The sequence below is a fragment of the Rhinolophus hipposideros genome, assembly GCF_964194185.1.
Source record: "Rhinolophus hipposideros genome assembly, chromosome: 5".
In the NCBI taxonomy this organism is placed as follows: domain Eukaryota; kingdom Metazoa; phylum Chordata; class Mammalia; order Chiroptera; family Rhinolophidae; genus Rhinolophus; species Rhinolophus hipposideros.
Genome location: NC_138051.1, coordinates 90,448,190 through 90,464,456, shown reverse-complemented (window position 1 = coordinate 90,464,456; position 16,267 = coordinate 90,448,190). Strand labels below are relative to the sequence as shown.

The following is a 16,267-nucleotide window of genomic DNA, read 5'->3' as shown; positions in this document are numbered from 1 at the left end:
CACTTTACCCTGTGATACCTCCGCTTTCTCATTTGGAAGTTGGGAAGTATAATGTCTGCTTTATCACAGAGGTATGATAAAGATCACATGAGATGTGTGAGTACTTTGAAGATTGACAAGTGTAACATATTACAACTAGTTCTTCGCGTCGACATAAGGCAGCAGACAAGGTGCTTTTGATGTTTAATTAATACCAAAAAATCTTCCATTACATTGATTTAGCCATAATTGGGAAGGAGGAGGGCAAGAGTAATTTTCAAAGGGACTTGTTCTGCTCCAAAAATAGAACTCAGAAAACACATATTTGATTTTCCTTTTGGTGTCAAACCACACTGCCATTGTTATTAGCAGTTTTACAGAATTGTGACCTTCAAACTTGGTGATATCAACGACTGAAAGAAAGCTCCCAGGTTTGAAGACTTTCAAAGAGGCTTTTCAAACTAAAACACTTATTTTGAATTAAGGGCTAATAGAATTGTGCTCTTAAATAAGCACTTGCAAGTTTAACAGTTGCCTTCCAGGTGGCTGCAGTGAATCAGTGTGCTGAGAGGTCGCTGAAAGCCCTTAGGGGGACAATGAGGGCAATCTGTTAGAGGGGTCCGTGTAACACCCTTTCCAGAGTTAAAAGGGAAATTTAGAACTTACATTTTTCTGAATTGTACATAAGCTGATTTGTGTACACATCTAGGATCATAACTTACTTTCAGTTTACTGAATTTGTGAATTTTCACATTTGTTTTAAATTGTAATTAAGTTTTCTCTACGAGGCACACCATATGCCACCATTAATTCTTTCTCGTTGATTTCTTAGGAGATACATGAGTGCATATTTTGATGCAATTTTGAGGTCTTTTGAAAATCAAATGACTACATGTTTAGCCATATGGGCCTTTGTTATTTAAAATAGCATATGATAAATAAGAGAAAGCAAATGCAAAAGGACTTGTTAGGAAAAAAATAATTGGAAAAACTGTTTGAAACATTGTTTTAAACACAGAATTTCCAGCCCCCCCCCCCTTTTTTTCCCCTGCGTTATGTTTTTAAAACCTGTCTTTATTGATCCTGTGCTGTCTCTTACCTCCTGTGAATATGCGCTGTCACACGTGCACCGGGCAAACCTATTAAACCAGTTACTGCCCTATGCCGGGCACCGGGGCCGCAGACACCAACAGCCGCCTTCCACGAGTCCAGCTGTAGCCAACGTTTTCCTGTGAACATCGCACGCCAGGATTTGACAGTCAGCTCCCGTTCATCCGCACACACGGTGTCCGGTTTGGAAAGCGGCTGACGGGTGTTTGGGTTTTCGCGGGGACGCACGGGGCGCCCCAGCCGCCGGCCGTACGTGCGGGCGCAGACCCGGCCCCCGGCGGCGCGCGGCGCGCACTAGGACCCAGCGGGGCTCCGGGCCCGGGTGGGAGCCGCGCCGCCGACCCCGGGCGGGCGCCGGGGCTGGAGCCGGGGTTCCGGCCGCGATCCGCTGCGGCTCCGCGGGGACACGGCGCGACCCGGCGGCTGGGCCACCCGCGAGTCCGGTGCCGCCGCCGCCCCCCCATGCAGCCGCGGGAAGCAGCGCGGGGGGCAGGCGATCGAAGGTAACGAAAATGGGGTCCATTTCCTGCCTCCGAGCCTTCTGCTCCGGTTCGGCATTGTCACGAGGAGCCCGCACTGTTCGGGAGGCTGCATTGGGGGCACCCTCTGATTTTTTTTAAGGTGTCTGCCCGCATATTTCCACCTGGTTTGATTGATTTATAGCATGCAGCCCGTAGGGGAGAGATCCAGGGATGGCACGTTGCATATTTTCATTAGTTTTGTCTCAAAAGTAAGTTCATTTAAAAAAAAAAAAAAAGTTTCTCAGGAATCTGTGGCTAGTCGTTTAAAAAAAAAATTTTTTTTTTTTTAAATAGCAAACACATGGATCGTTTTTTAAATTATCCAATAATTGATGAAATTGTTAATTACTCCCCGGGGCTTTACTTTTGTGGGCTCCCCAGGCGTTCCTTTTATTTTCAAGGAACTAACGTGTTAAACGTGGAGTTTGGCTCAGGCAGAGTTTTCAGCACTGCTGTCGCAACTGCTTTGCTATCAATTATAAACAGTGTCAAATCTGTGGGCAGTTTGAACCTCTTTTCAAATACTGTAACTGGTTATCCTGATATGACATCTACAGATGAGACTCTCCTTAGAGGCAGTCAGAATATTTCTCATTTTGGAGAAACATTGTTTTGAGGAGAAAACCATGATTCCTGGCTGGGGAGGCTGAAGAGACTATTTTTCATGCTTTGTTTATACTCCGGGGATGACATATGGGGAAGGGAAACATATTCTCTCTCTACAGCTTTAATTGTGGGATTATTAATTTCTTTAATTTATTAGTTTCAATTGGTTGGGCTCAGGGAGCCCTCTGTCACAGGATGTGCTTAAGGTGACACATTTGCTAGCAGTTGGGACACATGATTGCAAATGTAAAATGTGCCTCGTCTGAAAGGACTGGTCTGCTGGGAGCTCCCCTGTGGAGCTGTCTTAGGCAGGGTGCGACTGGCTCATTGAGGAAAAAGGGAATCATTTTCCTTAGCTAAGGAAGACATCCTGTGATATTCCTTTTGTTCCCTGTTTTTCATTGATCGCCAGCTCTGCCTTAGAGAGGGGAGAGCAGCTCAGAGAGTGCAGAGCTCGGAAGACTGCACAAACGACTACAGCCCACTTTAACTCTCACGCTGATTGGTCAGTTAGACTGAGACTTATGAAAACAGTCACCCAAAACCTTCCTTTGCAATCGCGCCGTAATTTCAGATTAGCCTTCTCGTGCACAGACGTCTACAAGATTGCTTTTTAATTTGGGTGCAGTTTGCTTGAGGTACCTTTATGTTTAATTTTTTGTTGTTGTTTCTATCCAGATTAAAGTAGGCCATTTTGGGGACAAATTTCTTTGCAGATGTCAGCTACTAGCTTACATTCAGAGACGGATCACTTTACAATCCATTCTCGATTTCTCCTCAGGAGTTGTAGAATGCAAAGTTGTTCAACTTAGAATAATTTTTCCTGCCGTTTTTTGATCTGAATACTTAAGTAGCACCATCCGCAGATGGATGCTTCACTGTATCTTTACTTTGATAATGGAAGTGTCTTGTGCATCAGCATGTGTCGCGTGTGAGATTTAAGTCTGTGCAACAGTGAAAGAAAAAGGCAAGAGCAGTCAAAATTGGCTTGCGCACTGTTATAAGAAATTCTGGCATCTGGTTTGAGGAGAATGCATTTTACATCCAAGAAAAAGGGCATTCTTCACCTTATAAGAATATGAATTAGTAAATTATGTAAAAGGTTATAAAAAAATAAAAGCCTGGTGGATATCGCCATTTGAGCCTCAAAACACCTCGATTAAAGAAGCACTATCCCAGAAGTTGTTAAATGTATAAACACTTTCCCAATTGGCTTAAAAATTTAGACACAGGACATGGATGGAATCTAATAAACGGTGAGTGGAGACATGGTTGTCATGGAAACCAAGAAGAGTAACCCCCGCCACCCCCCCCCAACACTACCATAACCACCACCTAAAAAAAAAAAAAAAAAAACTGCATGTCATCACAGATGCCTGGAGAACATGCTGGCTTCTGTAAGCTTTCCCACAGCATCTGTTGAAACCTAAGATTGTGCCTGTCAAATCAAGGTCATTTTACAACAACAACCAAAAATGCAGTCTCCTAGGTTTCATAACTGTATTTTTATTGAAACTATGTGAGGAAAAAGCTTTAAAGGAAGGATGAGCACACATGCTTATTTGGCATTTTGCTGCCTCTGAGTTCTGCAAGGAAAGCCTAAGAAGAAGGTTTTGAGCCTCTTAAATTGTAATTGTGGTATTAAATTGATTTGTATGTCTACTGTTATAATGAAACTCTTTTTAGAGCTGTGAAGACTAGAACGTTATCTGTGGATGATGAAGAGTCATTTGGGGGAAGGTATAATGAAGACTTTCTCTTTGCAATAGGGTTCAAAGTTGAACTCTCACACCTGAATTCCAAGAACTGCGGCATTTTGGATCCCCGCTCTAAGACTATGTGTGGGATGATAAATGAAGACCCTGTCTGGTGTTTTGGGAAGTATAAGGGAGGGTGTTCTCAGTAGCTGAGCATGGAGGAGAGGAAAACTAAACTGAAAGAATGGTTTCAAAACAGCAACTATCATTATTTGGTTAACTTAGAAAAGTTTCCTCTTCTTTTGTGAATAGAGAAGAGTGCTTTAGTTTTTAGGATAATTGAGAGGTTCCCAAAATCAAGGTTGTGAATATTTTCAGTGTCTTAGTAGTGGTCTCAGTGAGGGGAGTAAAGAAAGGAGAAAAGTTTGGAGACAGCCCTCCCCCCATTCACTTTGTTAAGTGAAAAATAACCAAGGAGGCCCTCTCCTAAATTTTGACTTTAGGGATCAGCACTGAACCTTCCAAATATAAAAACAATGCATTTCTTATATTTCTCTATTTTGCCACTGATAGTCTTTACATTTTAAGTTCTTGATATTCATTTAGATATATCTTCCTACCAATCATGATGATTTAGAGTATTGTATTGCTATCTTAATTGAAAATAGCCAGTTTTAAATCTCATTGAATTAACACTTTGATCTTTTTACAAAGCAGCAAATTTCCCTTGTTTTCATCAACTAATTGCATGGGGGGGAGAGAGGAGGTGGAAAGAATCCTAACTGTATTTCAATGTTTACTTAATATCCTACGTCTATGTCATAGGAAATACTGTAGACTTTAGAAGTGACATAGCATCGTTGGGGTGATTTAGCATACATTTCATGATCCCATGTTGTCAGATATTTAATGGATTGGGATTTGGTGAAAAAGGTTAAGTTTAATGGCACAACTGTTCTCTTTTAGTAAAGGATTTCCTGCAGGGAGCTTTCTTATCTGGAGCTATGTTCATTGGCAGGAAACATGTCAGTTGCTTGTTTTTACAAACTGAAGGAAATGAATGGGATTTGTTGGTTTCTAGAATCTGCCTTCATTCTCCATTGTCTGTCAAATAGTTTGCTCAGAACACTTCATTTCTAAAGGGACTTTTGAGGAGCACAGTTAAGGTACCCCACAGCTTTGGCATTTCTGTTTATTTATTTTTTACTTTGGGATTAGAAAAATTGATCATTATATTACCACTAGGTACAATTTACCAATACAAATTAACAAGATATTCAATAAAGTTCCAATTCATTTTCAGTTGTCAGATACACACATACTCACTGTAACAGGCATTTTTTCGATAGATATGCCAAATTTCTAATAATTAGTCTAGAATACCAACTAACTGCCAATCTCAATTTTGGGTTAGCCTGGAGAGGTAAAGGCAGAGAGGCAGCTTCGTTCTTCTCTTTGCATATAAGGAAAAAAGTCGGTAATACTACATGTCAGGTATAAGCCTACTTTGCTGATGGCAAACATTTGATGTAGGGGGAGACTTGGAAATTGGGAGTGGGGGTTTGCTAAAAGCAGTTTAGAGTCTCTGTATGAGACAACAAATCTTAACCTTGAAAACAACTATTGTGCAAAACTCTGGATTATTTTTTGGATATTGTAAATAAATACAGTTGTTTCAATTCGTGCATGTTTCAAATTCTGGACGAGGAAACAAGGGCTAGGTTCTTTAAAGGAAAATGTGTACAAACTCCATTGGAAGGAACAGACTGGGGAGGGGATTAAGAGTGTCTGAGGGAGAAAGAACCATTTGTTGTGATGGTTTTCACACCTTTTTGAAGACATCATTTTTGTTTTATATTCAGCACCAAATGAAATCTTATGCAAGACCCTAATATATGAGTGGAATGAAAACAGAGCCGCTTTAGGGGAACGATGAGCCAGGAGCCCAGAGCCTGCTTTCTTCCCCTGGTCTGTGCCCGGGACACACCCTAGAACCCTAGCACTGCTCTGAACACAGTTTGAAAACCACAGCTTTTAAAGCGCCCAAAATATTCTCTAAAGATGGCCCAAGGGAATGACTTCCAGAGTCCTGGAATGGATTAGCTGAAGAGAGAACTTTTGTCTTGACAATTTAAAAGGGTGCTTGTGCTCAGAGCAAGTAGGAAAAAGATATGTAATACAATGTACGCTAATAAGCCAACATGTAGCTAGCCCAAGATGGAACCTGCCATAAGTATGAAAAAGCCCGGGTCCTGTCTATGAGGAGGGAAGGGGAAAGGATATTTCTAAGGGTCACTTACAAACAAATCAGGGCCCCCTTTCCTTATAAGGTACAGGAACATCGCATGGAGGTGTTTGAGATCAGTGGGCTATGACTGTACTCGAATGCGTGGATTTATTCTATTCCCACCTCAGGAGCTGTTATATCACTGTTATTCTATCCGTCAGTGAAAATTATTTCATATTAAGTGTCATTCATGAAATGAAAAGTTTGCCGAGCCCTATCTGCTTGGCAGACTCACTGGTGTTTTGAGTGTTGAGTAAAATGATAACATACAGATGATATTTGAATACATCATCATATATTCACATTATCTCTTCTGTTATGGGATTGACTGAAATGGCAGCATTGGGATTGGGCTCCGTTCTCCTCCTTTACATCACAAAAGCTACAGGGATTAAGATTTCTATGGGTGACAGACAGGAATCCCCTTCAGTTCCTTTCTTGATTTTCACAACCCCTTGCTTCACATAGCACAGCTCCGTAGGTGAGGAGAAATCTGCAGAGCTGGCAGGTGCACTATAGTAGCCTTGTACTTCTCATGGCCATGACCACTCTCCCACCTTGTTTCTTGGAGGTTGCACAGTTGGGGAGTTTGTAGGAGGAGAAAGGACAGACCCCTCTCTGCGTTCTCCCATTCCACCGTGCTTGACATGCTTCTGTTACCTGCATGGGGTTAGAGATGGCAGTTAAAATAATCAGTGTTCCAGGAAGCCACAGGTCTTCCAACAGTTTGTGCTGGAACTTTGTCACTTTTTGAGAAAATATTTCCTCTGCAAGCATGAAACTAGTAGAAACACAAAATAGCTGTCTGTGAGAGTGGGTGAAAATGATTGTGGTTAACTTTTAGCTGTTGAACTGTGCTGAATAAAGCTTTTCATGTTTAGGCTGGTAAATGCTATCTTACTCTTCCTACCGTGTTTCCCCGAAAATAAGACCTAGCTGGAAAATCAGTTCTAATCCATGTTTTGGAGCAAAAATTAATAGGAGACCCGGTATTATATTACATTATATTATATTTATTATATTAATAAAGACCTGGTCTTATAGTAAAATAAGACCAGGTCTTACATTAATTTTTGCTCGAAAAGATACATTAGAGCTGATTGACCGGCTAGGTTTTATTTTCAGGGAAACGGGGTCACAGCTGCATTTCAAAGAAGATTGAGTATGTACAGCCGTAGAAAACCAACGGGACTATCCCAAGCTGTATTCATGATAACAGATCAGTGGTTCCTCGTGAGTGAGCATTGAAACTCTGCCGTTCTTGGGGATTTTGTTTTGGAACTCAAGGGTATGTTCCAGTTACCTGGACGTTGCTGAAGCGGCTGATACAGGACTTCAAATGTTATATGGGATGTGTACCCGGTACTTTTGCAGATGTCACTTTCTTAAGATGCAGATAGTCAAAAGTCTTACTTGAAGAGGGGATTTTAGTGTATTATACAAGGTTAAATTTTAAATAACCTCAGATAGCTCTTCACATTCTGAAATTTTCTGATTTGGCAAACTTAACATTTTTGCAGCCTTTAAAATGAAAACAATTACCATTTAATGACTAGTTAATACATGTCTCTAAATTAAGAGAGTCATATTGTTTCATGGGACTAAATTTAGAATTTAGAGTGGTCTCGACAAAGAAATAAGTTGCTCTGAGTGAGTTTGGCAATATTAGGTAAACAGAAAAATTAGATCGTACTGGTAAGGGGCTTTCATATATCAGGTGCTGCCCCTACATTCTTTTAATTGGTTCTTATAACCTCGTATTAATACACGACTACTACTAATTATAATAGTATACATTAACATCCCATTTTACAGGTGAAAAAACTGAGGCAATATGTTCTCAGAGCCACACTCTTTTGTAGCCAAGTAATTCTCACCCTCAGGGCCCCCTGACTCCAAATTCTAAGCATTTTCTATCCCACTAGCTACCTCACGACTGTTCCTCTGTTTCTATTCCAGCATCAATAACTTCCCTCTCCATATTAAAAGTGGAGTCTCCTCCTGGGAAAAATTGCAGGAATGGGTAGGGAATATTTGTTGTTACTTTGGCAAGAAATAGCATTATGCTTCTCAGCATTCTGTGTTCCCTAGGTCTGACCATTAATGATGGGAGGGACTTTTTAGTTCTCTTGTTAGTGATTATCTTCTGTAAATCATCTTCATCTTTTGAATTATGCTTCACCTACCCCTGAGCACATTCACCAGTTTGGTAAATGAAAGACCCTTGCCACAGGGATGACTTTCCTGAATTACCCAAGTATTATGCTTAGTCCTTCTGTTGGTGGCAGCCACAGAAACAGACTTCCTAGACATCATTCACTTTCATAATTCGTATGAACTTCCCCCACAAACTCAGGGTTGCAAATACATGGACATCTCTTTTATTTCTTTCTGAATAAAGAAACAATGGGCTTAAGTTGTCAAATTGGCAGGATGTCCAGGGTCTCCTTCTTGGGGCTCTCCTACCCCTAAGTCATACAAACCCCATATGGAGAGACCAAGTGGAGAAGGGTCAGTTTGATTCCCACATGGAAGTAGGGAGCTCTGCCCTTGTACTAGTATAGGGGAAAATTGCAAGTTAAATCTCTAGCTGGGAACCCACTATGCCTAGTATACATGTGACCAGTTGGAACTAGCCATGGAACCAGTGTACTTGTAGCCATTTTCAGTGAAGTAGGTGTTGGCATTTTCTAATTCTCCTTAAGTCTTCAGGTGAATGATCAGAACTCGATGGGACAAATCCATATTTCACATGTACATATGCTTTCATAGATTTCACATGTATGAAATCATTTTAAAGGATTGATCTAGGGAAGTACTAAAGATAGATATGCACAAATGTGAGGACGCAAATCACCCATTCAATGAACAGTTATCGAGCACCTACGGCCTACCAGGTACTACTATGCGTTGTAGGAAGGTAAGGGTGAAAAATCATTCTGGGGCAGCAGCCTACCATCTGTTCTGTAACTCTGATTGGCTTCTTAAACTGTAAATATCCCCAAATGGAGCTCTTTTGAAGTTCATATTGCAAGCTGATACAGACGAACGGAAGTGATGCCCTCCCTGAGCTCCGTCCTTGAGGTAGGTATTATGCGTTTTGTTTTAGTTTGGAAGCTGACTTTGCAAGGAAGATTCCATGGTAGGTAGTTTACTTGGGAGACAATTCCAGGAAGACACCAGTAGGGGGCGCAAGTGGGAGACGGGGAAATGAGGGCAGCCAATGGCGTGACATGTCCCACCAATTACCGCTGTGCAGGGGAGCTCATAAAGAGCGTGTGTCCAACTTGCGACATGCCTCTTTCAGTCACTAGTTAGTGACTGCTCTTATGGGGCATTGAGTCCCAGCACTTGAGGGTGGCATGCGAGCTGGGAGAGCAGGCTTCGACCTGCGCAGATTCTTAGGGACTTGGTGAGGCTTTGGTAGCAGTTAAAGGTTGGGCTGGCGTGCACTAAGATAGAGGCCTGGAGGGACGTGGCCAGGGCTTCAGCCGCTTCTCGGACAGCTCTCTTCCAGTCTTGGAACTATAGACGCTTTAGAAGAAGAATCATTTTTAATGGTCCTCCGCACTTCAAAATGAATGAAGATCTCGGGAGAGTGGCTTTTCAGTCTGAAAAATGGAACAAGAGAAGTGGTCTAAGATCAGAGTTCAGTCATTCAGGCGGAAATTTTCAATAAGGGCATTCATTTTGTTCTGGTTTTTGTTGTTGTTCCAACCATTATCCTTGTTTCCCAGGTTGGAAAACTTGGACACCCACTTGTCTCACATTCCACGTTAACCTAAGACTCGGTAATGTGGAAATCCTGACGGGATTATTGTGAGGGCTAATCATAGAGTCCCTGAAAGGCCCTTGGCACAGAGCCTGGCACGTAGTTACAACTTAAATTATTGTAGCTATTTTTATGTTGTTATTTTTGTCCTTATGTCTCTCATCTGCTAGGAACATGTGGTGGCCCCCTGTGGCTCACCTTACCAAGGCTGTCCTCCTCTGCCTGGCTTTCAAGACCTCCTGTAATCTGGATCTACCCATTAGAGCTCAGGGAATGTGCTCAGGGTTTATTCATCCCAGAACTTGCCTTGTTCCTTCCAGCTCCACTGCCTTTGTTCATCTTGTCTCCTGACCACAATCTTCTTCTTCCTCCCTTCCCATATTGTAGAGTCACCAGTTTCACCCATTCTGCAACTCCAGTGTGTGGAGAAAATGCAGGTTGTTCATTTTGTCTACAGCACACCTTCCTCCCCAGCAAAATACCCATTGGTTATCAGGGGAAAAAATAATGTTTGATCCCATCCGTTTAAAAACTTAGTTTGATTTGATAGTCCAGATGGTCCCTTAAGATAATTCTCACTCTTCCTAGGCAAACAGTGCCCATTCCCTCATGTTGTCCCCTTCTTTGCCTGTGATAGTGTACGTGGGAAGGGGTGTCGAGTGCACTCCTCCCTTTTGTTGCTTGTGGAGGACAAGCAAACAGTCTCTTTAGTGGGGTGGCTGCTGCTGTCAGGGGCTAGGTCTCTTGCCCACTGGTGCTGCTCGTTCTGTGCAGCAGGTCCTCAAATAACGTCGTTTTGTTCAACATCGTTGCATTAGAACATTGGTGAGATGCCATAGGAACTTACTGTATTTTGTTGTGTATAATGTGCACCCATGTTTTTGGCCCAAACTTGCAGGGGGGGAAAATCTTTCGTTCTAATTTTTTAATTCAAATTTTTATTTGTGTACAGTTAGGTACGTGTTTTTTGTACTATAAAGGAATTTTAGCATTTATTTTTTAACGTATTATGACACAAGAAATTTTATGTAACAGATAATTACAAAACACAAGACCTGATACAAGGTACAAGAAAATTTATGTACTACTAACAAATTTACGATATCTACGCATCATAGGCCAAGAACTCTTCGTCATTGCAAGTTGGTTATAAGTTCAACAAAACCGATTATTGTATTGCAGGGTGTTATTTTGCATACAGATATTGTTATTGATTTCTAGAGTTACACTTTCAACTCATAAATTTAATTCATAAATAAAAGAATTAGGGGCTGGCCCGGTGGCTCAGGTGGCTAGAGCTCCATGCTCCTAACTCCGAAGGCTGTTGATTCGATTCCCACATGGGCCAGTGGGCTCTCAACCACAAGGTTGCTGGTTCAACTCCTCGAGTTTCACAAGGGATGGTGGGCAGCGCCCCTTGCAACTAAGATTGAACACGGCACCTTGAGCTGAGCTGCCTCCCGGATGGCTCAGTTGGTTGGAGTGCATCCTCTCAACCAGAAGGTTGCTGGTTCGACTCCCTTAAGGAATGGTGGGCTGCACCCCCTTCAACTAGAAATGGCAACTGGACATGGAGCTGAGCTGTGCCCTCCACAACTAAGATTGAAAGGACAACAACTTGACTTGGAAAAAAGGCCTGGAAGTACACACTGTTTCCCAATAAAGTCCTGTTCACCTTCCCCAATAAAATCTTAAAAAAAAAAAAAAGAATTAAAAACATTTATGTAGATACGGAAATAGTAGTACTACCCATGTATAATTCACATCCTTATTTTTCCCCTCACAAATCTGAGCAAAAACGTGCCCATTATACATGGCAAAATATGGTAACTCTTGTTTATATCAGTTAGCCTATGGTAAAATTGGTTTTGTTATGTGTTGTTTCGTTTAAAGTCACAGAACCTATTGATGACATTGAATATCTATCGTACGAGGTGTGATCAAACAATATGGTGAATGTTTAAATAAAAAAGAATTATAGTAAAAGACCTATTGCCATTAATCCTCCTCAAAATACTCCCCCCTTGCTTCAAACACACTTATCCCATTGTTCTTGCCACTTTCTGAAGCAGTTCTGAAAGTCCTCTTTTGTGTCTTTAGTTGCGCTGTTGTGGCTGCCTCGATGTCCTGAATGGATTCAAAATGATTACCTTTCATGGTCATTTTGACTTTGGGGAAGAGCCAGAGTTGCTTGGTGCCAGATCCAGTGAATAAGGTGAATGAAGACACACTGTAGTGTTTTTATTTGGCAGAAATTGCCATACCAGAAGAGATGTGTGACACAGGGCATTGTCATGATGGAGAATGATTTACAGCACACTTTAAAACACACCTTCTCTCAACCGTAGCTCACATCTTACTGTACTGAACAAATTGAAACTTGTCACACACCGTTACTAAGGTTTGACATGCCACTTCCCGTGTTGAAGATCCCTGGCTTTCTGTTGGATGGCACTCGGCAGCAGCCTTCACTGTATTTTGTGATCACAACAGAAAGGCTCTGTGTCACAGATAGCTTCTGGTGTGGCAATTTCTGTCAAATAAAAGCAGTATGGTGTGTCCCCATCCACCTTATTCACTAGATCTGGCACCGTGCAACTTCTGACTCTTCTCCAAAGTCAAGGTAAACATTTTGAATCGATTCAGGACATCAAGGCAGCCATGGCAGGGCAACTGAAGACACTCACAAAAGAGGACTTCCAGAACTGCTTCAGAAAGCGGCAAGAACAATGGGATAAGTGAGTCTGAAGCGAGGGGGAGTATTTGGAGGGGATTAATGGCAATATATCTTTTACTGTAATACATTTTTTAACTTAAACATTCACCGGATGTTTTTATCACACCCGTAGTAGCAGTTGAAGTCAGCTCCTATAACACAGTCTGGTCCAGTGATTTTCAAAGACCCACATTGCGCGATACTGATGCATCGTCATGAGATTCTAGAAGGCACGTAGGACAGATGTGTGCATGTACAGGTGATGCCTTTTCTACTAAATAACATGGATAGCTAAAACATAACTTTCACAAGATATTATTTTTGTTGCACTGGATGCATTCTGATCTCTTCCATTCTATTTTGTTTAATGAAAAAAAAAACCATGGGTTTGGACCCAGTAAGTGACCCCCATTTGCAAAAAATGTTGATCTTTTTAGCCTCTTGGCTTTATCACAGCCTTGTGTGGCACCCCCTCCTGGCTCCATTCCACTTTGGCTCTCACTGACAGCAAACTCTCAGGGTTAGCCATAACCTCCAGCAAGCCTCCTGGCCTGGTGGTCTTTGTAAGGGGTCCCCTCCTTTGCCACAGGTCACCTGAGGCACCCCACCTCACAGCTCCCTCTACTTGCTCACACTTCAGCACTAGACTGATGAAGCAGTGTCCCAGGCTGGTGCAGACTGTCTCCTCCCTGGGCTCCAAATGACGCATGGAGGTGGACACAAGAATATCCTCCCATACTTGGTGTTACCTTCTCCATTCAGAAGGCAGAATCACCCCCGGGTGAGTCAAGACAAGCAGCCAACCACTCCACTGTCTTCTTTTCTTACCTCCTTTTTTTTCTCCTTAATTAACTAGACTCCAAGAAGGACAGGCTCTTCTTTTCTTCCCTTCCACCATCTCATCCTTCTATCATCGAGACAGAAAGATCAGGGACTTCACTATCCTTAATGCGTGAAAGCAACATCTTCTACTGCCTTCAGGTGAATTCTTTGAGTTGAGTCCTCCCAACTCCTGGTCGAAAATCCTGTCCCAGGATACAACCTGACTTTCAAGGCTGTGGAATTTTCTGTCTGTGGCAGAGTCTTCTAGTTTTCCACCTATGTCCCTTCTCTGCACACTTTAGTTGGGATCAGCTAACAACTGCATTTCTAAGTTTCCCTTGCAGATAAGAATGGCAAAATTCTACCACTGGGATTTTAGTAGATGTGAAGTGTGTGGTTTCTGCTTTGTGTCCTTGTTTTTCTTTATAATTGTACCACATATGTGGTGTGTTTTTTTTAATCATGAAACTACATATAGTTTAGTTTTCTTTAGCTTTCCTATAAATGGAAACATTATATATATATTTCTGCAATTTCCTTTTTATGTTTTGGTTTTTGTACAACATTATGTTCCTGAGTGTAATGTAATTCATTTATTTCTTTATTGGTGTACACTATTTCATGGTGTGGATATACTAAATTTATTTATTCTATCATGCATGGATATTTATTTGGGTTGTGTTGTTACTACATTATTTCTATGAAAAGTCTTAGTAAAGTCTCCCAAACAATGCAAAGACCTTAACTCCAATCACACCACCCACCTTGCAACTTAGGTCCCACAGGTTAGACATTCTCATTTTAAAATAGAAATGTTTGTTCAGATTTATCCACTATTTTCTTTGTTTATAATTCCTTCACCCACCCTCACCTCCCAAGATCACTTCTCTTCTTAGATTTCAACTGTGAAGATCAATTGAGGGAAAACTATTTCAGTTATTGTTGGAAATTTTATTTTTCCTGTTTTCTTAAAATATAGTTTTGCTAGGTATAAAATACATTTTTGCTAGGTATAAAATTCTAGTTATTTTTCTCTCAACACATTAAGGATGTTCATTGTTTCCTGGCTTTTACTGCTGAGAAATCAATGCTAAATCTAACTGCCACTTGTCACTGGAGGTGTTCTTTTCTCGAGAGTACTCTGTAGCTGCTTTTAAGATATTCTTTTTGTTTTTGGCATTCTGCAGTTTTATTAAGTGTCTAGATATGAATTTCCTTTTTATGTAACTATTTTGCTTGGGATGTTTTTGTTGTTGTTCTGAGAATTTGTGGATTGATTTTTCTCATCAGTTCTAGAAGATTCTCAGAATATTGTCCCTGCTCTGTACTCTTCTACTTCTGGATTTCAGGTTAGGTATATGTTAGACTTTTGTTCTCTGTCTTCTCTATGTTGTAACCCTGTTCTCATATTTTCTGTCTCTTTATATAATATTTTTATGTGCTACAGTCTAGATAATTTTTTCCATCTTCAATTTCCTGGATCTAATCTGTTTAATTTTGTCACAGCTTTTATGCTTGTTGTCTTTTCTTATTTATTTCAACATTTGTTTATATTCTGTGTCTGATCATTTTAAATTTTGAAATCTTTGCAGGTTCAGTTCTATCTATTATTTCTGCTAGTTGTTCATGATGCTTTGTTTTTTTATGCATGTGTGTCTTTGTTTTGCTTTGTTTTATTTTACTGTGACCTTATTTTTATTTTATTTTATTTTATTTTATTTTTTTGAGACTTCATCAGTGGAAATTCTTTAGGGTTTGAATTCAAGGTGAGTGTCTCTAGATTTTGCATTTGTTTCTGCCTGAAATCACCAACCTGCAAAGCAAGAACTTAAAATTCTCAGCTTGAGATTTTGGGAACCAATTCTATAATCAATTCATATTCAAAATCCACGTAAGGGCTGTCTTGTAGTTACAAATTTTCAATAAAGATTTTCTTCCCTCTACTCAGCACTGACTTTTGAGACAGGCAATTCTTGAAACTGCCTTTTGGTAGATGTTTGGAGTCCTATCTTTAGCAGGGCACCTCTTATTATACTTTGTACTGTGATGGTTCCTGGCTTTGTCAGTGCCATCAAGTATGTCTGCTGTCCCCTGTTCCCTGCTAAGTTGTAATAAGAGAAGCTCAAGCACTCTCAGTTAGTTAAATGTCTGCAAGATGAAAGCTGATACATGTGTTACTCTCTGAGTGTTCCTCATTTTCTTGTGAGCTCATAAATACATTTCAGACTGTTGTAAGAAATATTTTCTCCAACATTTTAAATTGTTTTTAGAGGATTGGACAGCTATTTTTTTCAGTCATACTGCCCAAAATATGAACTTCCATCCTCTTTCTCTTTAAATTCCTTTTTCAGTAATCCTAATATTCCCTGAAACATGCCTCAGGGTAACTAGGGTGAAGATCATATGTGCAGAAATCAATAGAGAAAAAGCACAATCATTATTTTAAAAATATTATCTCCTTCCACACATGTTCAAGGGTATTTTAAGCCCTAACTTGTGTTATTTGAGGTAATACTAGCTGCCTCAATAAACCCAACATAGTGCAATGAATCAAGATAATGGAAGTTTATGCCTTACATATCCCAAATGGATGTCCTGATTAGGTGATGGCTTCCATTCAGATGGTAATTCAGGGAACCAGGCACTTTCAGTTCAATGGCTCTGCTATTCTCAACCTGTAGCTCCCAAGGTCATTGGGCTTATTTGGATCACACTGGCAAAAAATAAGGAAAGAACGTGGAGACTCTTAAGTGACAG

At 40.8% G+C, this 16,267-nt stretch overlaps 1 protein-coding gene across 3 annotated transcripts in view; it reads left to right on the top strand.

Annotated features, from left to right (window-relative positions):
• Window positions 1–1,420: 1,420 nt before the first annotated feature.
• The window catches only part of FOXN3 (forkhead box N3), a 364,292-nt gene continuing 349,445 nt past the window's right edge, over window positions 1,421–16,267 (top strand). Inside the window, exons 1-3 of one of the 3 annotated variants that reach the window (XM_081049384.1) lie at window positions 1,458–1,592; window positions 13,545–13,669; window positions 14,801–14,859. The gene's annotated coding sequence lies outside the window, so the exon portion shown is untranslated. Of the gene's footprint in view, window positions 1,593–13,544; window positions 13,670–14,800; window positions 14,860–16,267 lie in introns of all 3 variants that reach the window. The other 2 variants (XM_081049383.1, XM_081049386.1) reach the window with 2 other exon arrangements.